The 24,708-nt window shown below is 36.8% G+C and overlaps 1 long non-coding RNA gene across 1 annotated transcript; it reads left to right on the top strand.

Annotated features, from left to right (window-relative positions):
• Positions 1–104: 104 nt before the first annotated feature.
• LOC123385403 lies at positions 105–23,081 on the top strand. Its single transcript, XR_006597848.1, has 3 exons — positions 105–609; positions 17,360–17,441; positions 21,491–23,081. It is a non-coding gene; the product is annotated as an uncharacterized LOC123385403 (long non-coding RNA).
• Positions 23,082–24,708: the final 1,627 nt, after the last annotated feature.

A 24,708-nucleotide genomic window follows, 5' to 3' on the forward strand; every position in this document is an offset into this window, starting at 1 on the left:
TTTTGGATCCCGAATTATCCTGGTAATTAGGGGGATATCCAAGTGGAGGTATCTAGTAGCCAACCAGAAAATATGGCTGTAGGACTGAGATCTGAGCTAGTTCCATTGACTTTAGAGTTTTCTAGGTCTTCCTTACATACCTCTCTCCCCAGATGAGAAAACAAGTTTACCACCAGATGGTGCCTGTGATTTCTGGAAAAAAAATTGGGAGAAGAGTTGCCAAACCACAGACTTCTCAGAAAAATTCAAATCTTGATGAAATCCCCTCTACTAGTCTGGCTATTTCAGTTGTAAGTTTTTGTGCCTCTAGCTCCTTCTGCATAATTTACCCACAGCCTCTTTTTCTCCCCAGAAGTGTTTACATAAAATCCTACAGGCACAAGGAGTCAGCAGGGTGGTATCAGCTGAAACTCAGCAAGGTCAATCAGAAAGGCTTGCTGGGAAGGGATTTAAGGCGGAAGGAAGGACTTTGTAGTTGTTGTAAAGGTGGCGTCATATCTATTCCTACTTCTGATTTCTCTGTGAGAGTTCTGGAAACATCTTGTGGGACTTATTGAAACGTGCATCCCTTTCATTGCCACATACAGTGAAATGAAGATAATTTAAAGAGTAAGTGAAGGTTTCTTTTTACTTTTCTTAGAACAATCAAAATTGTGAGCTCTATAGCCAAAGAATAAAATCTAAGGAACCGAGGGTCGTAATGATGGCACCACTGCTTTAAGGGCATGCCAACTTAGCATGTACATTTGGTGCATAACCACTAGTATTTTTACATGTCCTTGTCTAGTATTTCACACTTTGCTCCTCTTTAAAACTTTGAGATGAGTACTTGGCTGTAATCATTTACTACACTTGGGTTTCTCAAGTTACTTCCTCAATGCTGTTTTCGGATTTGAGTGTTCATTCAGACCACACTGGTTTGCACCCAGAAACTTGTTGTAGAACGGATGTTTCCAAAGCTTTTCTACACAAATGAGTTTCAGTAAAGGTATTCTCCTTAATCGGGGATTTATAACACAGATACTTACTATCTTTGTTGTACAGAAAGAAGGCAAATGGGCCTTTAAAATAGCAATTTAAAGTTTTAGTTAGGCAAGATTGTCAAATTTATTTTTAGACAAAGCCATAAAACTTCATGAAACTGTGGAATTTCTCCAGCTAGTGCATACAATTATGTCAATTTGTCTATTAACCTATGAAAAACGTAACTGTCCATTTTGAGCATAATAGACTATTTGCTATCTGCATATAACTTGAATTTTACCAGAGACAGCAGGGACAATTAGGTAAAATATTTTATAAATCTTTTATGTCTAGGTAAAAAAAACACAATTATGAATACAAAACAGCCATCTTTAGGGTACAGTTCTTCATTTGTAAGCCTAGGGTTTGCTGTGGACATATGTTTACAGTACTAATTAAGGAGTTTTTAATTTCTCATTTAGTATTTTGTGTGTTTTCATGAAGTCATTTTCTGTTTTCTTAAAAATAGTTGATTTCCTTTATGCAATGGTTTAATATTTTTAACACAAAGATCATTGTTTTATTTCCTATGGATAGAAGTTCTTAAAAAGAAAAGGGTTGAGGAGGATGCATTTTCATGATTATTAAAACAATATTTTCAAAAAAATGAGGAAAAAGAAAATGGATGCATATGTACTTAGGATGGCTAAATAATATACTTTGAGACTTTACTGAATTGTCTATTATGTTGCATAATTGGTTTTACAGAAATATAAGGTGAGTATATTTTTATTGAAAGTTTACATTTATTATATATATATATATATATATTTCTTTTTGAGACAGTGAGTATGCATGTGCATACATGAGCAGGGCAGGGGCAGAGGGTGAAGGAATCAATCTTAAGTTTCATGCCCAAGCGTGGAGCTCTACACGAGGCTTGATTTCACCACCTTGAGATCATGACCTGACCCAAAATCAAAAGTCAGATGCTTAACCAACTGAGCCATCCAGGTGCCCCAACATTTATTATATTCAATATTGTGAAACAAACACAATTGCTGCCCTTGTGCCCAGAAATCCTAATTGAGTTCTTGAAGGTAATGTGCCTCCTAAGAATAGCAGAAGTTATTATTAGGGCATTGTAAACATAAGCAAAGAAATAGTTATAAACACAAAAGTAGAATTAGTCCTCAAGGAAGTATCCATACACATCAACGATCTATGGTGAATAAAGTAACTGAATTTTGGTTTTGGTAGAAATGTAAGTCATTGAGATCTGGAAATGATGTTATTGACTTGGTGGAGACAGAAGCCCAATGATAGTGGAGTGAAGAGAAATAAGTGAGAATATGAAGACAACGAATATAGACCAGTGTTAGAAGTTTTGCTCCTAAAGATAGAATTATAACAGAGGTGTGTATGTGGAGTTTGTGTTAGTGTGAGGGCATCAACTGCTAACTAAGAGGAATAGATGGGAGAAGGAAGAGACTTTGTAAACTGATAATTTTGGAATGGATAAATCCATTATGGAAATATTCTAGAGGAAACATTTCTAAGCCAGTTTTGGTTCAAATCTTTGTTGGCCCTTGTTTGGGTCAAATTACTTAATTTCTGAAGTTTTGCTTCCCTCAACTTTGAAATAAGGTTAATAGAATTTATCTTATAAGGCTTTGAAAGGAATAAAAATTATGTATATATCCTGCCTGGCATGTGCTAAGAAGTGTATGTGGGCTTTCTACTATATAATTACTTAGAATCACCTGGGATATTTTTGGTCATAAAATATGTATTTCAAAGTTGGGTGATTTTTGCCATCAACTAATCGGGTATGAAGAGCTGAATTTTACCACAGTTGAATTTTTGCAGATAAGTTCAATGAAGGGAAGAAGGGGAAGGGAACTTAATTAAAAAATAATTGAATCATTTTGGCAATGACTAAGACTCAAAACAGTTTATAGACAGGGTCACATCTCTGTGGTCTCAGTGGGGATGAATAGTTGTTGGGTGCACTGTTGGTACAAGAGAGATAGAAAAATGATACCTGAATCAATTTCACAAGTTAGTTAATAGAACCGTGAGGGTGTCAGCCTGAGTTGAAGGGGACATTAACGAAAAGGTCTTAAAATGAAGCTAACAAGGACTAAAATGTCAGGTGTTAGGTATGTTACCATCACCAAAGAATAGCACTGTGGGGTGGGGTCGGGGGGGAGAGTGAGCCAGGCCCTTGAGTCTTCGTGAGTAACAGGGAATTAAGAGAATAGTAAATGACAAAGACTCCGTATAGTACCTTGACGAATCAGATAATGGGTAACTAAATTTGATCATCCTCTCTGCAAAGATAAGGGGTATTTTGAAACAGCAACAAGGAGAAACATTTTCGAAGCAGAAAGGGAATGAAGAAGAATGTAAAACCCAACCTCTAGTTCCAGAATTATTTGAGTTGTGGCAGAAAACTCCCTAAAATCAAGAGGATGCCATTCATAGGCAATAGTTAAATTGACCCAACGCTATGATTCTTAAATTCAGTTCTCATGGAGGGCTTGTAAAAAACGGCTTCCTGGGCTCCATCCCTGGGTTTCTATTTAACTGATCTGGGATGAGGTGAGAATTTGCATTTCTTACAGGTTCCTAGGTTATGCTGCCACTGCTGGTCTGAAGGTCACACTTTGAGAAACACGGATACAGTGGCTCTCAACCCTGTATTCTCATTTGGGAGACATTTAGACTTAGTCAATATCCATGTTCCTTCCCTCTGGATTTAATTGATGTGACCTAGTCCAGAGAATAAATAGGAGTTTCTATCATGATTCTAATATCCAGCCCATGACTTAGAATCATTGGAGAGCAAGGAGGAAGTAACAGGTGGAAACGAAAGATACAAGATGAGTTTGTTAAGGACTGACTCTGATTCCTGAAACCCAGTAGAAGGATATGGAAGACCAGGAAGGAATGAAAGGTGGGATCTTAATAGGAAAGGATCAGAGTGACAGAATAAGGAAGCAGAAAACAATGGATGATCTCGGCAGCTAGGCCTTGAATAACATGTGAAACTGTCCTGGAAATTACGAAGCACAAAGAGAATGAAGATGGTGTAGTGACCTCTTGAAGCCTGAAATGTGGCCATTGGCAAAACTCAAGGGGACTGCTCTTGGCCCTAGCTGGAGAGATTATTATATATAAAATATTCTTTCCCAGTGCTGAGAAGAAAAGTTATGAAGGGAATAGAAACAGTGTCCCAAGCCTCTGAACACTGTGATCTTGTATGTGTTGAGCAATTACTGCTGTGTTTTATTATTCCTAGCACTAAAAGGCAATCCAGAAAAGAGAAAGAGATAAACAATGATCTGATTCCCTGCTGCCCTATAGTAGGATACAATGAATTTGTTCACCTGAAAAAACAACAAAGTATTTGTATGCTTACTTCACCAAGCATTTATAAAATCTGTGACTACAGGAGAAAACTTGTTCTTATGATCCACTGATAAGTAATACACATAGGAAACGTTAAAGTTTTAGTTAAAATAGAAACCTAAGTCCTATTTCCATCATCTCTTGTTGAGACTAATGTCTTAGCCCCTTTTTAACTCAAATACGTGCTTGTCCCTCCAATCTGTCAATGTTACTCCTGCTTCTCCATCTATTACTTAAAATGTCTAAATGGATTCTCCTAGCTTTTAGGCTCTAGAGTAAATTTCTTAACATAGCCCCAAAGCAATAATTAACAGAACTTAGTGGTGGAAAGCACACTCCCCAGAGCAAGACTTGCTGGTGTGGAAGCTCATCATTCTATTCCAATTAACTCAGTGAGTTAGGAAAATTACTTAGACTCTCCATGCCTCCATTGATTATATTAAGGAATCATTAAGGATATCTTTCATAAAGTTAAGATTGAATAACTTTATACATATAAATTACATAATACAGTGTTGGCAGGTAACAGGAGCTCAATAAATGTTAGCTATTATTTTTTACTGGCAATACCGATGTGAAGACCCCTGCCTACCTCCCCTAGGCTAATGTTCTATGAGGCTTCTGGCTCATTCACACTTTGTGTTCCAGCCACAAAGCTTTTGTTTTCATCCCTTACAATTGAGAAGCTCTTTTTTCTTACCACTTACTTCTACCATTTAGCTCTACCATTCATCTTCCTCCCCTCTCCACCAAGGTAACTGCCATGCAACATCGGGATTTGAATAGCTGCTTCCTTGGGGAAGCTGTCACTGGCCTCTCTGACTAGCTCGGCAGACCCTTTGATAGTACTGTATACCTCTCATGTGTAACCATCACTACATTTGTGGTCACATATTTGTGGGATAATTGGATCAGTTTTCTCTGGCTTCAAGCTGCTTGAGGCCACTGACCAGTTGTTGGGTTTTTCGTTGTTGTTTGTTTTGTTTCTCTTACCAGTACATTGGCTGTGTCTTGTGCAGCTCCTGCTAGTTAGGTAAATGTGTGGTTTTTGAATGAATAAGAAAGGAGGACATTTAGACATGTACAATTCCTACAACTGAGTGAACTTGAGTTAAAATCTTTGTGTAATAGACTTTTACTAAGAATCTTGATATCCTAACAAAAGCAAGAATAAACAAGTAGACTGTATCAAATAAAAAAAAAACTAATACAAAGCAAAATTAAACAATAAACAAAATTGAAAGGTAATAAACAAAATGAGAGAAACTATTTGCAAATCTTGTTTTATAAGTGGTTAGTATCCAAAATGTATAAGGAACTCCAACAACTCAATAACACCAAATTCCAGTTTTAAAAAACAGGAAAAGTGAATAGACATTTTTTAGTCTTTATAAAAATGACCAAAGAGGGGCGCCTGCGTGGCGCAGTCGGTTAAGCGTCCGACTTCAGCCAGGTCACGATCTCGCGGTCCATGAGTTTGAGCCCCGTGTCGGACTCTGGGCTGATGGCTCGGAGCCTGGAGCCTGTTTCCGATTCTGTGTCTCCCTCTCTCTCTGCCCCTCCCCCGTTCATGCTCTGTCTCTCTCTGTCCCAAAAATAAATAAAAAAAAAAATATTGAAGAAAAAAAAATTAAAAATAAATGACCAAAGAGACATGAAAAGATGTTCAATATTCCTAATCATCAGGGAAATGCAAATCAAAACTACAATGGGATAGCACCTCATACCTGTTAAAATCGCTGTTAGCAAAAATAGCAAGAGCTCAGTCATGTCAAGAAAGAAGAGAAAAGGGAACACTTGTGTACTGGGACTATGCATTGGTATAGCCACTATTGAAAACAGTATGGAGTTTCCTCAAGAAATGGAATACTATCTACCATATAATGCAGAAATCACACTTCGGGGTATATATCCAAAGGAAATAAAATCAGAATCTTGAAGATGTATCTGCACTTGTATGTTAATTGCAGTACATTAGCCAATACATGGAAACGGTGTAAAGTGTTCATCTATGGATGATTGGATAAAGAAGATATACATACATATATACACACATGCAATGGAATTTTCAGCCATGAGAAGGAAGGAAATCCTGCCATTTGCAACAGCATAGATGGAACTTGAGGGCATGATGCTAAGTGAAATAAGTCAATGACAAACTCTGCATAGTATTATATGTGGAATCTAAAAGAGCTAAACTCCTAGAAACAGTATAATGGTGGCTTCCAGAGACTAAAGTCTAGAGGAAATGGAGAGAGGTTGGTCAAAGAGTAAAAACCTCCATTTATAAGATGAATGAGTTCTCGAGATGTACAGCATGGTGATTATCATTACCAATACTGTATTTGTATTTATAATGATAGTTGACCTATAATATCAGATGTACAACATAGTGATTCAACAATTACATATTAATCATATAAGCATGGGTTAATTTCTGGGCTGTCTATTCTGTTCCACTGATCTAGGTGTCCATTTTTCTGCCAGCACCATACTATTTTGATTACCATAACTTTGTAGTGTAGCCTGAAATTGACTGTGTTATCTCCAGGTTTGTTCTTAACATTGCTCTGACTATTCAACATCTTTGGTGTTTCCATATAAATTTTAGGATTATTTGTTTTAGTCATGTAAAAATGCTATTGGTATTTTGAGAGGGATTGTATTGACTCTATAAATTGTGAACAATACAGACATTTTAACACTTCTGTTGCAACCCATGAGCATGATCTATCTTTCCATTGATTGTTGTCCTCTTAAGTTTCCTTCATCATGATCTTATAGTTTCCAGATTATAGATCTTTCACCTTTTGGTTAAATTTATTCCTTGGTATTTTATTCTTTTTGATGGAATTATAAATAAGTTTTTTTTTTAATTTCTCTGTCTAGTAGTTTGTTAGTAGTGTTTAGAAATGCAACAGATTTCTATTTTTTTTTGGTTGCTGTATCCTATAATTTTACTGAATTCATTTATTGGTTTTTAACAGCTTTTGCTACAGTCTTTAGAGTTTTCTCTCCATATATTGTCATCTGCAAATAGTGACAATTTTTTTACTTTACCAATTTGTATGCATTTTGTTTCTGTGTCCAATTGCTATGACTAGGATTTCTAGTACTGTGCTGAATAAAAGTGGTAAGAGAGGCATCCTTGTGTTTTTTTCTGATCTTGGAAAGATTTCAACTTTTCACCATTGAGTATATTAGCTGTAAGTTTGTCCTTTGTGGCCTTTATTATGTTGTGGTGTGTTCTCCTATACCCACCTTGAGAGTTTTTATCATGAATAGTTATCAACTTTTGTCAAATGCTTTTTCTGCATCTGTTGAGATCATCATAAGGTTTTTAACTATGATTTTGTTAGTGTGGTGTATCATGTTGATTGATGTGCAGATACTGATCTATCTTGCATCCCCAGCATCAACCCCACTGGACTGTGATGAATTGTATTTTTAATGTATTGTTTAATGAGGTTGAAGATTTTTATCTGTTAATCAGTGATATTGGCCTGTATTTTTTTTTTGTTGTTTTTGTTTTTTTTTTTGGTTGTTTGTTTTTTGGTAGTGTCTTTATCTGGTTTTGGTATCAGGTTAATGCTGGTCTTGTAAAATGAATTTGGGGACTTTGCTGCCTCTAATTTTTGGAATAGTTTGAGAAGGATAGATACTAACTCTTCTTTAAATGTGTGGAAAATTTTATCTGTGAAGCTGTCTGGTCCTGGACCTTTATTTCTATAGGGAGTTTTGATATTACTGATTCAATTTTGTGACTACTAATTGGTCTGCTCAGATTTTATTTATTCTGATTCAGTCTTGGAAGATTGTATGTTTCTAGTCTTGTACACTGTCCAAATTCTTGGCGTGTGTGTGTATATATACGTGTGTGTGTGTGTGTGTGTGTATAAATCTTAAAATCCTTTGTATTTAGTTGGTGTCAGTTGTGATTTCTCTTTTCTAATTTTGAGTAATCTTTTTTCTTTAATTCTGGCTAAAGTTTTATTGTGTCATCAATCTTCTCAACCTAAGCTTTTCAAAGCATCATATCTTAGTCTCATGATCTTTTCTAATTGTTTTTGTCTCTTTCTCATTTGTTGCTGCTATAATCTTTATTTCCTTCCTTCTAACTTTTGGTTGTTTTTGTTCCTCTAGCTCCCTTGTGTGTAAGATTAGGTTGTTTGATACTTTTATTTCTTGAGGTAAGTAAGTATCCCTCTACACTAACTCTTAGAACTGTTCTTGCTGTATAAAGATTTCTGAACTATTTTTTTTCCATCTTTGCCTCCAGGTATTTTTATTTTTTACTTTTCCTTTTTGGTTTCTTCATTGACCTATTGGTTATTTAGTAGCCTACGGTTTAGCCTCCACTTGTTCGTGGTTTTTTTTTTTTTTTCTAGTTTTCTTTTTAAACTGACTGCTAGTTTCATGCCATTGTGGTCAGAAAAGATGTTTAATATGATAAGTTTAATCATCCCATTGAGACTCATTTTGTGACTTACCATGTAATGTGTCTTGGAGAATGTTGCATGTGTACTTGAAGAGTGTGCATTTTGTTTTGGTATGGAATGTTCTGTATCTATTAAGTCCTTCTGATGTGTCATTCAGAGCTGCTATACCCTAACTTCTGTTTGATACATCCGTTGATGGGTGTGGTAGTATTAAATCCCCGTCATATTGTATCATTGTCAACATCTCCCTTGATGTCAATGTTTGCCCTATGTAATAGGTGCTTTTATGTTGGGTGAACAGATACTTAAAATTGTTTTATTTTGTTTTTTTTTTGATGGATCCTTTCATCATTATGTAATGCCCTTCTTTGGCTCTTGCTACAGTCTTTTTGTTTTTGTTTTTTAATCAATTTATTTGAATTCCAGTTAGTTAACATACAGTGTAATACTGGTTTCAGGAGTAGACCCCTCAGTGATTCATCACTTACATATAATACCCAGTATTCATCCCAACAAGTGGCCTCCTTAATGCCCATCACCCATTTAGACCACACTCCCCTTTAGTGTTGTTTAGAGTTGTGCCACACTCTTTAGTGTTGTGCTTGGATTCCTGTCTCCAGTGTTTGTGGATCTATTATAGGCTTTTGTTTTTTGGTTACCATAAGGTTCATATGTAATACCCTATGTATACTAGTCTATATTAACTTGATGGTTGTGTAAATTTTAACACATTGTAAAAGCTACATTTTTACCCTCCTCTGCAGTTTCTGTACATGATGTCATATTTTACATCTTTTTATTTTGGCACTTTTCACTAATTTTTGTAGATAGAATTGATTTTATTACTTCTATCTTTTAACCTTCATACCCAATTTATAAATGCTTGATCTACTACCTGTACTGCATGCTTGCTTTTACCAGTGGAATTTTTGCTTTTCCAAATTTTCTTAACTTAAGCTATGGCCCTTTTCACTTAAGTTCTCTTAATACTTCAGACCAGTTTAGTGGTTATGAACTCTTAACTTTCATTTGGGCAACTCTTCATCATCCCTTCTATTCTGAAGGATATCCTTGCCAAGTAGAGTACTCCGGTTGTGGGATTTATTCCTTTTTTTTTTTTTTTCTTTTTAACTATTTGAATATATCATGCCACTCCCTTCTGGCCTGAATAGTTTCTGATGAAAAACTACCTGATAGTCTTATGGGGTTGCCTTGTATCTAACTGGTTGCTTTTCTCTTTCTTTTCTTCTCTCTTTCTTTTCTTCTCTCTTTCTTTTCTTCTCTTTCTTTTCTTCTCCCTTTCTTCTCTCTTTCTTTTCTTCTCTCTTTCTTTTCCTTTCTCTGTCTTTTCCTTTTTCTTTTCCTTTCTCTTCCTTTGTCTTTCTTTTCCTTTGTCTTTCTTTTCCTTTGTCTTTCTTTTCCTTTGTCTTTCTTTTCCTTTGTCTTTCTTTTCCTTTGTCTTTCTTTTCCTTTGTCTTTCTTTTCCTTTGTCTTTCTTTTCCTTTGTCTTTTCCTTTGTCTTTTCCTTTGTCTGTCTTTTCCTTTGTCTGTCTTTTCCTTTGTCTGTCTTTTCCTTTGTCTGTCTTTTCCTTTGTCTGTCTTTTCCTTTGTCTGTCTTTTCCTTTGTCTGTCTTTTCCTTTGTCTGTCTTTTCCTTTGTCTGTCTTTTCCTTTGTCTGTCTTTTCCTTTGTCTGTCTTTTCCTTTGTCTGTCTTTTCCTTTGTCTGTCTTTTCCTTTGTCTGTCTTTTCCTTTGTCTGTCTTTTCCTTTGTCTGTCTTTTCCTTTGTCTGTCTTTTCCTTTGTCTGTCTTTTCCTTTGTCTGTCTTTTCCTTTGTCTGTCTTTTCCTTTGTCTGTCTTTTCCTTTGTCTGTCTTTTCCTTTGTCTGTCTTTTCCTTTGTCTGTCTTTTCCTTTGTCTGTCTTTTCCTTTGTCTGTCTTTTCCTTTGTCTGTCTTTTCCTTTGTCTGTCTTTTCCTTTGTCTGTCTTTTCCTTTGTCTGTCTTTTCCTTTGTCTGTCTTTTCCTTTGTCTGTCTTTTTTTTAATGTTTGTTTATTTACTGGGAGCGAGAGAGAGCTAGAGTGCTTGCAGAAGAGCACAAGCAGGGGAGGTGCAGAGAGAGGGAGAGAATCCCAAGCAGGCTCCATGCTGTCAACACAGAGCCCCATGTAGTGCTCAATCTCATGAACCATGAGATGGTGACCTGAGCCCAAATCAAAGGTCAGCTGCCCCTGCTTGCTTTTCTTTTGCTGGTGTGTGTGTGTGTGTGTGTGTGTGTGTGTGTGTGTGTGAGAGAGAGAGAGAGAGAGAGAGAGAATTGATTGGGTCCTACCTGTTGAGTTTTGGGTGCTTTCTGGACATGATGTCTGTTTCTTTCCCCAGGGTAGGGAATCTTTCAGCCTTTTTTTTTTTTTTTAAGTTTATTTTTTTGGGAGAGACCAAGACAGTGCAAATAGGGAAGGGCAGAGGGAGCTAGAGAGAGAGAATTCCAAGCAAGCTCTGTTTTGCCTGTGCAGAACCTGATGTGGGGCTCAAACCCACGACTGTGAGATGAGGAGCAGAAATGACAAGTCAAAGGCTTAACCTACTGCGTCAACTAGGCACCCCTCAGCTATTTCTTAAACACGTTTTCTGTACCTTTTTGTCTCTTCTCCTTCTGGGACTTCTGTAACACAAATGTTAGTATGCTTGAGGTTGTCACAGAAGTCTCTGAAACTATCTTTTTTTTTTCTTTTTCTTCCTGCTTGTTGTTGAGCTTGGGTGCTTTCTACTATGTCTTCCATATCATTGATGCATTCTTCAGTTTCTAATATGTTGTTTGCCTCTAGTGTGGTTTACATTTCAGTTCCTGTATTCTTTAGCTTTGTTTCTTTTTCATACTTTCTACGTTGAATTTCTCAATGAATTCATCTACTCTTCCCTCAAGATAGGTGAGCATCTTTAGGACTATTACTTGAAACTCTTTATCAAGTGAAGTGCTTATTTCCTTTATTTAGCTCTTTTTTCTGGGGTTTTGTTTTGTTTGGATCGCAATTCTTTGTTGCCTCATGTTGTTTGATCCTGTGTTTTTTACTATATATTAGATGGCTATATCTCCTGGCCTTAGGTAGAAGGCATCATGTAAGGTCCAGTAATGCAATCCCCCCCTAGTTACCCAAACCAGGTGCTCCATACATAGTCCCTGTGTGGGCTGCGTGTGACCTCTTGTGGTGAGGCTGTGACTGCCATGGCCATAAGCCTGGCTGACTGTAAAAACCAGCTGTGACTGCCATTGGTGCATTGTTGAGCAGAGCTTGTCTGGCTGCAGCCTTTGTGGGTGTGCTGGTGGGTGGGGGTAGGTCCCCACCTCTACTCCACTAGGCAGGAATATTCCAAATGGTTCAGGGGGAGGGTGGTGCTGGTCCTAGTGATTGCTGCTGGTCAAGTGTGGTGGGGCAGTACTAGCTCTAGGGCATGCTGGCCCCGACTGAGGCTACCTGCTGAGTATGGCAGAGAAGGAGCTGCTTTAGAGGATCACTTTCTGGTGAAGGTGGGTTGGACAGAGTGGAACCTCAGGGAATACCTGGGCTAGGCAGGCATTGCTACCAACATAGATGGTGTCAGAACTGGCTGTCTTAAGTGTCAAGCTAGCTAGGCTAAAAGAGGGCAAGAAAAAAAAATTACCTGACAGCACCTCTGTTATCAGAGAAGGCTCCTGCAGATCCCTGACCCTCCAGTACACATCTTAAAATTGTCAGTGATTCTTCATGGATACCCCCACGCACTGCTCAAACTGCTGTTTCCATGCTGGGTCTCAGGCCAAGTGATCTAGCATAGTGCCCTTTAATAACAGAGATTTGTTTTCCTGCAGCCCTCTGGCTCTCCTAGAGCTAAGTCCCACTGACTTTTTTCAAAGCCATAAGTTGAGGGTTTATTTTCCTAATGAAGGTCCTCAAGGCAGCTGTTGCCTGATGGAGGGCTCAACTGCCTTGTTTCTCATGGAGTGCCTCCATGCCTGTGATACCCTGGTGTGTCAGTAATCCACAAGTAGGGGTTTGGTTCTTAATTGTACCTCTTATCCTTGTACCCATCTTGATGTGACTTTGTGGCCTTTTCTTTATTCCCTTTTAGCTATTGAAAATGTGCTCTGCCAGTCTTAAGTCATTTTTACAAACACTTAGGTTACATATAGTTTTTCTTTTTTTTTCAGTGTGTCCCTGAGAGATGAGCTCAGGGTTCTCTTTCTCCACCACCTTGCTCTCTCTATCCAAACATCATAACAATAAGACAGTTTCTCACCACACACACACACACACACACACACACACACACACACACACACACTCACACACAAAAGGTGGTAATGATGCAAGGTGATGGTGGTGTTAACTAGCCCTAATGGTAGCAGTCATTTCTCAATAAAGTAGTGTATTCTATCATCACAATGTAGACCTTAAACTTACACAATATTAAGTCAATTATATCTTGGTAAAGCTGGGGGGGGGGAATGGTGATTTTAATCACATCCACAAATAGATTCTATGTGTTTAAGTCTGAATTATTTAGTAAAAAAGAAAGAGATAACTACTAAATAACTTTTCTGTATAAATATGAAGAGAAGTGGTGAAGATAATTAGTTTTTGGTTATGGCTCCTCCAAACATAGGGCCTAAGCAATAAGGTATAATCATTAATCTGACTGCTTAACGTGAGACACATTCAGACAGGCGGCTTGCTTATTTGAAAGCTGGGCCAGTTTTCATTCCCTAGAGAGTCTCAGCCTCCCTGCATTCTCCGGAGGGGCAAAGTGGTTCTCTATTCTCTCTGCCTGTTGTTATATTATGCAGTATTTTATTGGAATTAACTTCAATCCTTCCTTGAGTCATGGCTTACTTCCTGCTGGAGTTTCAGTGACATGTTGGTTTGGCAATATAATTAATGTATGCCTTTCCTGAGGGAAAAACAGTAAGATCTCTTAAACTGGCATTTTCCACAAACGTACACGGGTGTTAACATTGTTCCTCATTTCTGGGTCGCCTGGGTGGCTCAGTCGGTTAAGCATCCAACTTCAGCTCAGGTTATGATCTTACAGTTCATGAGTTCTAGATCCGTGTCGGGCTCTGTGCTGACAGCTCAGAGCCTGGAGCCTGCTTCGGATTCTGTGTCTCCCTTTCTCTCTGCCCCTCCCCTGCTCATGCTCTGTCTCTGTCTCAAAAATAAATAAACAGTAAAAAAAAATTTTTTTTAAATCGTTCCTCATTTCTTCCCTGGTACCAAGCCCATGGTAAGTTCCACCGTGGATGAAGTGGGGTGGTCATTGAGAGAGAGGGAAGTAGTGGTTAAGAAGGGGTCAGGAAAGGATACCAAAGTGGAACCTTCTGCTTCTGCCTTTCTCTTCCCCTCATGAAAATGTCTATTTAATGCGAACTTTTCTTGCACCATATTCTCCCTATGTTTTATGCTATGACTGTTAGTACAGCCCTACTACTCAAATGTAAGTTAATAAAATTGAAAAAACACTGCTCTCTCAAAAAGCCTGGCTTTCCATGCTATTGTTACTTCATGTGTTTGAAAAGATTAGATTTTGAGCTCAAATTGAACAAGGACTTCTTTAGTCTAAGACTGTACCCTTAGTCTTAGGAACAATGAATATTTTTGCTTCATTCATTGTAGAGTTGTAGAGAATCAGATTTCAAGGGAAATGAAGGAAAAAAAATGATGGTTAAAGATTTTTCCATTATGTTCCTATTACATGCAGTGGTTCATCTAAAAGCTAGAGTTAATACAGGAAAGATAAATAAGGACAAGGGAAAATAAAAGAGTAGATGAGAGCAAGTGAGAAGAGAAAAAGTGGGGTGCAGGCAGTGGGGGACTAGGCCCTGCCACCATCTCCTTCCATTTCACAATCTTACCTCTACTTCAGGTAGTAAACAAGAGTGCCTGTTCTAGTAGGGAGCACCCCTAGGACTTTGGTGGTTGTAGTTGCCTCAATGTTTTGCAGGTAACTATAATCATCATAGCCACAGGTCAGAGAAGAAGACCAAAAATCACCTAATCTCCTCACACTGGATTTAATTTGCTAATCACATACATATGTACATACACATAGTTTTTTTTTAAGTGTGAAAACCCATATGACATGGTTCATATTTCCGAACTAGTTTGATTGCCCTTAGTGACTGGTTTATTTTTATTTAAAGGACACCAAATCTAGTATTTAAATGTTGGCTTGTATAATGTGGCTGATGGAAAGTTGAGTTTAATTTGTGTGTTACATTGACAAAGTATCCCTGATTATACAGACTTTGATAATTTCACGCCTTCATTATTATTAGTTGTAATAGTAATAAGTACACCAAACAGAATAGGTTAGGTTACTCTATAGGATCAAGCAGCTACAAAATGTCAGTGGATCACAATAACAAAGGTTTATTTGTTCCTCACACTACAAATTGAGTATAATTAAGTTCTAACTGTGCTCTGTTGCTTTCACTGGGAGATCCAGGCTGATAAAGCAGCTTCTCCCCAGAACACTACCAGAGGGAAATGAGAAATCATGACAAAGTACATCTGGGGTCCTAAAACTTTGATCTGAAATAACACCTGTCCTCTCTGCTCATATTTCATTGGCCAAAGCAAATAAGGCCCTGTGAATCAGTGAGGCAAGGAGGTACAGTGTTGATACAGAGAAGCCCAGGACACATTTGGGGATAGTAAGTCTGTCAAAATAAGTAGCATTTAAGTAATTATTCAGCACCCAGAATTTTTCTAAGACTGACATATTTAATACTCATCAGAGTTCTATTGGGTACATACTAGATGAGAATAATGAGTTTGGAGACTACGAAATGTCTTCAGGTTTACAAAATTGATAGTGGACTGAATTGGGATTGGAACTGGATTTGTTTCTGTCTCCAAACCCAGTCTCTATTTTTTTTTTTTTATTTTACTGAATATGTTTTCAGAAGTTTTTCTGGGAAGAAAGGGGTTGAAATTTAAACCTCAGCTGATGAGAGGCTGAATGGTCCATATTACCACTCAAGTGTTAAGAAAATCCAATTTGATGGTAATTAGTTTTCCTCTAAACCTGTGTGAGGAATCAACTGCCAATAGGCCAAAGTACCTTCAAATGAGCCAATGATTTTCTCTCATTAGTAACTAATTAACCTGCAGCTTGGGGGCACTTGTCAGTAGGTGTTCAGAAAAAACAATAAAATGAGAGGTCAACTAGGGTAGCTGGAAAAGGTCAAACCAGATTTCTGAAATAAAGTGTACATGATAATGTATATGTGACAGCCAAAGGTAGTATTAAAATCAAATCAATAAATTGTCTTTGTATTTTTTAAGATCCCTTATTTTATGTATGAAAACAGAATGGTAGTGAGCCATGGGTTTCCTGGTCTAACCAATCACTGACCACAGTGCTCAAAAACATTTTTGGGTTGTTAGAATAGGTAGCTTTATAATTTTCTGGATACCATTTTCTTTCACATACAAAATTTCTCTTGGTTTCCATTGTCCTACTCCAATGTAGTTTCTTAAGGCACCCCTGAAAGTATATGAAGCCAACAGAGTGAATAATTATAGAGATCCAATTACATACCCATGCTGTGGTGAACCTGGATGTGGAAAAAAAAAAAAAAACCCTTCCCCCTTGGAGACTAAAGTCAAGTAGGATGACTTAATGTGCAAAGGTGTTGGTGTAATTTAATACCAATCACAGCAGCATTAAAGCATTTTGACAACACATTGCATTTGCACTCTTTACTGGCTGTCCTGAATTAAATAGGAAAGTAACAAGAAAATTCATTCAATTCAACTTTAGTATTAAGTTGTGGACTGAATAATTGGATTTCTTCTGAAATTCGTATTTTAAAATCCTACCCACACCTCCATGTGGTGGCATTGGGAGGTGGGCCTTAAGAAGGACTTGATGTCATCAGGATGGAGCTCTCAGGAATGGGATTGGTGTCCTCATAAGAAAGACCCAGAGAGCTCTCTAGTTTTCCTTTCTCCATGTGGATGATGATAAGAAGTCGGCAGTTTACAAACCTGGGAGAGGGATCTCACCAAACCTAACCATCCTGGAACTATGATCTCACTTTCAGCCCCCAAAACCATGAGAAATGAATTCGGATATAAGCTATCCAGTCCATGGTACTTTGTTATAGCTACCCAAACTAATTAAGACCTACTATGATTTAACTTACACTACTTAAAAGACAGGTATTTGTTAGACTTGATTATTATTTATGCCTAGACAGTTACATAGCACAGATTTGGAAATAGATACATCAGATTTGAAAATTTATGCATTTAATCTTAGCATTTTTGAAGGCTTAATATTTTCTCATGAAGTTAAAATTATATTTAATACTTAAATTTTGAATGTTGACCTAAAATTTCAACTATAATTGTAGGTAAATACAAATGTTGCAAAGTATCTTGTGTTAATTAAAATTTGTTAACTGAATTACGTTACTAATAGACTCCTTTTGTTGTCTGTGAAAATGGTACCATACATTTAATCTTACTGTAATAAAAAGCCTTACGTTTTCTGGTTTCTAGAATATATGACCATATATTCTCATCCTTGAATATCTTGAAGCACCCTTGAAGCTTAGCGTAAAAGTAACAGGCCCTCAAACAGGTGGGTAACATAATTTTCGTTTTCCTAATGTATAACAGAATCTAAATTGCATCTTGCCTTCATTTGAAACCCAACCATTTGGTTATGGTAAACTGTCTTGATGGGAAGTTTATCTTAAGACTTATGTAATCTCTGCCCCTTGTGTATCATGATATTTGGGGAATATATTTTCTGGGGATAACATATGGTGGAACAATCTTTGAGGTTACCTGTTGTGACCCTGAGTTTGCATTATGGGGGAAATATGCTTCCAATTAAAATTGTCCTATGGGGATGCTATTCTTTATGAATTCAGGGTGAAGAATAGCTAAGGAGTCTGGTCTGTGTCTGACAGCTGGTGCAAAGCACCTTGAATCAATAAAAGTCTTATTAATTCCATTCTAAGTACTTGATATTGGTTCACATGGACATGATTCTACAAAGAACTGTAGATTTGAAAACTTCTAATACAGGTTATTATTGAGAACAATGCCAATATTCCTGAAAAAAAGGCCTACATACTGGCAAAAACAGCATCAAGTAAATACCTACATATCAGCAGTTTGTAGTCACTGTTTTAAGTGCTTTGAGGGTTACAAAGAAGTTGAAAGACATAATTAATTCTTTAATTGATACTTCTAGAAAACAAGACCCAGAACTTTAAGGCTATGTAGATTAGGGTTTATAGAAATTCCTCTCAAGTACATGAATTAACTTTTTGTTGAAAAGGATCCAACCATTTATGAATGATCTCCTAGGTTGCCCCATGCATAATGCTAAACCTATTACACATTCTGCAGAGTCAAATAAAACTTAATTATAGGAAGATTTATTTTTCCTTACTGTTCTCCATGCTCTCACATTGTTCCATATTTAGTTTATTATCCAGTTCAAAACAGGAAAACACAAAGTCATGTTGATTCTCCACTTAGACTTCATTATGCATCTCTAGTCTGTCGCTATACCCCCATTGATTTTTGTGGAACATATTCTACTATTTTATCATCTCATTCAGATATGAGTGTCTAGATACAAAGAAAAAAATTTCTCTTAATGTAGATACTACAGCTCCTCACCTTCAGTAGAAAATCAAATTTATGGTCAGTAATTTGGAAGGAGTTGAACATTCATTCCTTTTTCCCCCTTACAAGAATCTCAAGATGATTTTATAAAAGATCTGGTTCTCATTCTTAAGGTTCCTTAACAGCCAGTCAATAGGAGGAAAGATCTATCTTCTTCATACTTGCTTAGTCATAAGGAATTGGGTGGTGGTTGAGAAACATTTATTGAAATGATATGACATGGCAAAATTCTTAAGTAATTCAGTAATCTTGGGGTGCCTGGGTGGCTCAGTTGGTTAAGTGTCTGACTTCAGCTTAGGTCATGGTCTCATGGTTTGTGGGTTCCAGTCACATGTCGGGCTCTGCTCTGACAGCTCAGAGCCTGGAGCCTGCTTTAGATTGTCTCCCTCTCTCTCTGCCCTTCCTCCTGTTCATGCTCTGTTTCTCTGTCACAAAAATAAACATTTTAAAAAAATTAGTAATCTTAAAATTTCTCCTTTTACTGAACCACTAGATAGGTGCAGAGTGATTACTGTGTTAAGCACTGAGCACATGGTTTTAGAAGAGCTTTGAGGCTGTAAACATAATTCCCAATCATCTGCCCAACTGAATTCCTTGTGTTTTTTATGAGCTCTTTATTAACCAGCTCATGTCCACACATCCATATTCCATTTTTCCCTGTGCTTTAGCTGCACTAGACGCCTTTGAGTTTCCCATATGCACCCTACCCCTTCCTTGCAAAGGGTTTTAACACATAATGTCCCTTTCACATGCAATGGTCTTTGCTATCTTAATATTTTTTAGACTTCATCTCACGAACCATGCCATGTAGATGGACGCATTTGACAAGGTCATACCTTCTACTATATGAGGTTGGAAAAAGATAAATTTCTTCCTAATAGCACTTATTACAAGTATAATTGTCATTTGATGTGATTTTGATTTCCCCCTATTAGGCAGTTCTATAAGGAACCATGGATGATTTGACTCCTAGTTACATCTGTAGCACATTGTACAACATGGCCCCTATTTGGCCTGGTTGACAGTTGCTTTCCCAGGATCCAGTCTCACTTCTGTACATAGAATTACGATTTTGTTTAGGGTAGCAGTATGTCCAAATGAAATGCTTGAATTCCCTGACTCTTCAACAACTAAGTATAGTGATGACACATTTCTGGCCAATGACAATGGGAAAGCTATAATTTTCCAGATAAAGAGGCAGATGTAGCAAGAATGCTAATGCCCCCTTTGCTGACCTTGAACGTGAATGTAAAGATTGGAGCTATAGAAGTTATTTTGAGACCAGAGGAAACCAGCATAAAGATTGAAAATAACATATTTTCAGCATGGTGAAGCAGAAAGATACCATTACAGTATCGTGATCACTTACACAGATGGGATGGGCTTTTACCCAAATTGGTTCAAATATTGAGACTGATGCTACTATACATACACCAAGAAGATACGAAGAGATATATTCCTCATATATTGAATCTTTCTGATAAGATTAAGGAAGATATCCAAGCAGATATAAAAATGGCTTGTGCAGACGCAGGGGATGATTGGCCCTGGATTTTGTGGCTAGGAGGTAGAGTCAAGGTGGAGTTTCCTGCAGAGTTGGAACTTAGTTGCTGGTGATTGCATGGTTTGAACTTCACTAGCCCCAATGGAAAGCAAGTGGGCTTTCTTTTTAGCTTGACCAGATGTGGCACAGAAGGATAGGGAAGGGAGATTTAAAAACTGCCAGTAGTTATACACCAAAAAGGGAGTCAGACATTTTCTTACCTATGACACTACATTAGTAACTGCACCCATGTACCTCCATATTGATAATAGCAGGCAATCACAATCCTAACTGTTGAATAGGTACTGAAAAAATACATGCTATTTGTTCTTGAGGTATAATTGAACTATAACATATTTCAAGTATATAACAAAATGATTCAATATTTGTGTATAATAAAACGATCACAAAATGTCTAACATCTGTCATCATACACAATTACAAATAAAATTTCCTTGTGATGAGGATTTTTAAGATTCATTCCACTGGCAACTTTTGCAGATGCAGTAGAGTACTAACTACAGTCACAAAACTGTACTGCATCCCTGTGACTTATTTTATAACCAAAAATCTGTACCTTTTTAATCCTCTGTACCTGTGTTCCCTATCTTTCCACAACCCCACCACCACCACCACCTCTAATGCCCACCAATATCTTCTCTGTATCTAAGAGCTAGTTTTTGTCAATTTTTTCAAGATTCCACATACAAGTGAGATCATAAGACCTAGGTCTTTGTCTCACCTCATTTAGCATAATGTCCTCAAGGACCATCCTTGTAAATGGCAAGATTTCCTTCTGTTTCATAGATAAATGATATTCCATCATATATACATAGATACACACATATATGCATGCACATATGTGCATCCTATCCATATATCCGCATTATTCATTCATGACTCAATGGACACTTAGGTTGTTTCCCTTTCTTGGCTCTGCAATAAACATAAAGGTGCATATATCTTTTCAAGACAGTTTTTTTTTCCTTCAGATAAACACTCAGAAGTATAATTTTTCAACTATATGGTAGTTTTCTTTTCTAATTTTTGGTGGAAATTCCATACTGTTAACCATAGTGGTTGCACCAGTTCATGTTCCCACCAGCAGTGCATAATGATTCCCTTTTCTCCACATTCTTGCCAACATTTGTCTTTGTGATGATCACCATTCTAACAGGTGGGAGGATACCTCATAGTTTTGATCACATTTCGCTTATGCTTAGTGATGTTGAGTATCTTTACATGTACTTGTTTGCCATTTGTATGTCTTCTTTGCAAAAATAAGTATTCAGATCCCCTCATCTTTTAAAATTGGATTGCGTGTTTTTCACTATTGAGTTGTAGGAGTTCTTGATACATTTTGGATACTAACCCTCACAGATACATGATTTGAGAATACTTTCTCAGATTCATTAACTTATTTTTTCATTTTTTTGATGATGCAGAAGCTTTCTACTTTCATTTAGCCCGGTTATTGTTGCTGCTGCTGCTGCTGCTGCCGCCACCTTTGCTTTGTGATAAAATCCAAAAAATCATCACCAAGATCGATGTCAAAGAATTTACTGGCTCTTTTTTTTCTAGGAATTTTACAGATTCTGGACCATTCAGGTTTTTAACCCATTTTGATTTTTTGTATATGGTATAAGAAAGTGGTCCAGTTTTATTTTGCCTATAATTGTCCAACTTCTCCAACACCATTTATTGAACAGACTGTTTACCCCAGTATATATTCTGGCCTCCATCGTTGTATATTACTTGACCATATAAACTTGGGTTTATTTTGGGGAAGTCTATTCTGTTGTATTGATTTATGTGTCTGTGCTAGTATTACACTGTTTTCATTATTAAAGCTCTGCAGTATATTTTGAAATCTAGGATTGTGATATTTCGAACTTTGTTCTTTTAAGATGGCTTTGACTCATAGAGGTCTTGTGTGGTTCCATACCAATTATAAAATAATTTACTCTCTTTCTGTGAAAAATGCCATTGGAACTGGTGGGGATTGCATTAAATGTTCATGTTACTTTGGGTATGGACACTTTAACGTTATTCTTTCAATCCATGGTAACAAATATCTTATTAGTGTCTTCAGTTTCTCATCAATGTCCTCAAGTTTTGGGTATACAAGTCTTTTACCTCATTGGTTGAATTTATATCTAAGTATTTTTGATGTAATAAGTGAAATTATTTTAATATTTTCTGATACCCTGTTATTAGTGTAGAGAAGTACAAAAGATTTTTATACATTGATTTTGTATTCTGCAACTTTACTGAAATTTTTACCAGTTCCAAAAGCTTTTTAGTGGGGGCTTTAGTATTTTCTATATATGTCATATGCAAATAGTAATAGTTTTACTTCTTCCTTTCCAACGTAGATTTTTTTTTCTTTTTCTTGCCTAATTGCTCTTGCTAGGATTTCTTCTATTACGTTGTTTAAAAGGTAAGAGTGAAAATTCTTGTCGTGTTCTTGCTCTTAGAGGAAAAGCATTCAGTTTTTCACTGTTGGAGTATGATGTTAGTTGTGGCCTTCTAAAATACGGCTTTTATTGGGGTGCTTGGGTGGCTTAGTTAGTTAAACGACCGACTTCAGCTCAGGTCACAATCTCCTGACTTGTGAACTCAAGCCCCACATCGGGCTCTGTGCTGACAACGCAGAGCCTGAAGCCTGCTTCAGATTCTGTGTCTACCTCTCTATCTCTCTTCCTGCTCCCTGCTCACACTCTGTCTCTCTCACAAAAACAAACATTGAAAAAATTGAAAAAAAATATGCCTTTTATTAAGTTGGAATATTTTCCTTACATACCCACTTCATTGAGAAATTTTTAAACTGCAAATGTATATGGAATTGTGTCATATTTTGAGATGATTATAGGATTTTCATCCTTCATTTTGTAAATGTGTCATGTTGACTTTCAGATGAACTACCATCCTTGCATTCCTGAAATCCCATTGATCATGGTATCATCCTTTTCATGTATTAATAAATTTACTTCTCTAATATCTATTAAGGATCCTCGCATCTATGTTTCTTAGGAATCTTGGCACTTTTTTTTTTTTTTTTTTTTTTTTTTTTTTTTTTTTTTTGCGCGGTGTGCTTGTCTGGTTTTGATATCAGAGTAATGCTGGCCTTGTAAAATGATTTTGAAAGTATTGCCTTTTCTATGTTTTTAGAAGTTTTTGAGACGCATTAGTATTAACTCTTGCTTAAATGTTTAGTAAATTGATCAGTGAAGCTGTCTGGTCCTGGACTTCTGTTTGTTGGGAAGATTTTAATCACTGTTCGATTTCCCTATTGGTAATCTATTCAGATTTCCTATTTACTCATGATTCAGTCTTGTTAAGTTGTATGTCCAGGGATTTAACCATGTCTCCTACGTAGTTCAATTTGTTGGTGTATAATTCACAGTAGTCTCTTACAATGCTTTGTGTTGCTTTGGTATCAGAATATGTCTTTGTTTCTGATTTTTTTTTTTTATATAAGCCTTCTTTTTTCAGGTGAGTCTAGCTAATGGCATGTCAGTTGTTTTATCTTGTCAAACAACCCTTTGTTGGTTCCATTGTTATTTTTTGTCTTACTATTCTATATTTCATTAGTAAATACTTGATAAATGGTGAAAAAAATCAAGTTTATAAGGTATCCAAAGGCTTAGACTTCTAGAGTTTCAAATTTTATATTTTTCAATATATACTATGCTCTGTAACTTGGGCTGAGGTACCTTCCCAGAACTAGAAGGTAACATTGATACAGATAAGGACTTCATGTGTTTTGTTTACTATTAAAACTTCAGAACTTACTAAATTGTTTATTTAATATATGTGCTCAAAAAATACTTGTTAAATGAATTAATAAAATGTACCACTCTGATACATGTAGGCAAGAACCCTGATTTGCACTTGTGCTTTTTTAACTCACAAGAGAGTCTATAAGTTTTATTAACAGCTTACTAACTTGTACATGAGGCACTTGGAGAAAAAGTGACTCAAACATCAAATATATCTTTGCTGTTAACTAAGATTCTGCTGAGACCCCCCCCCCCATCTTCACGGATTTTTAAATAGTAGGTGAAATAGAAACTGCAAAGAGGTGACTTAATAGTGAGAGCTCTTCCAAATTAGGAAATAAAGGCACAGTTTGCCACAACAGCATAGTCTTAAACCACTGAGGGCAGGGCATATATTTTGCCCTATACATCTCACTAACAACTGAGACTGTTAACTAATGAAATCAAATAAGTGAAGTTGATAATAAATTCCATATTATCAAGATACATTTATGTCAATTATTTTAATTCATGAAACATTCACTCATGAGGCCCTATCTAATATATGTTAGATACTAGGAGAGGCAATGGGGATATACAGGTCCATATGATAGAGGCTTTGAATTTCAGAAGACCACAGTCCAGTCAGATACATGGGTATGTAACAAACAATCACACAGAAGAGTGATGAGGTATGAACAAATTACAGTGGGAACATGCTGCATGCAAGCAGGAGAAGGTTATCAAAGGCCAAGGTATGAGCATGAGGAGAAGCAGGACATTGAGAAGTAGCGATTTATTTTGAGGGTTATTTCATTAGAGGTCTTAGAGGGTAGGGTAGTAAAAGATAACAAAGTTAAACTAGAAAGGTAGATGAAGTCCATATTGGGAATGGTCTTCTG

This window comes from Felis catus, chromosome B2 (assembly GCF_018350175.1).
Source record: "Felis catus isolate Fca126 chromosome B2, F.catus_Fca126_mat1.0, whole genome shotgun sequence".
In the NCBI taxonomy this organism is placed as follows: domain Eukaryota; kingdom Metazoa; phylum Chordata; class Mammalia; order Carnivora; family Felidae; genus Felis; species Felis catus.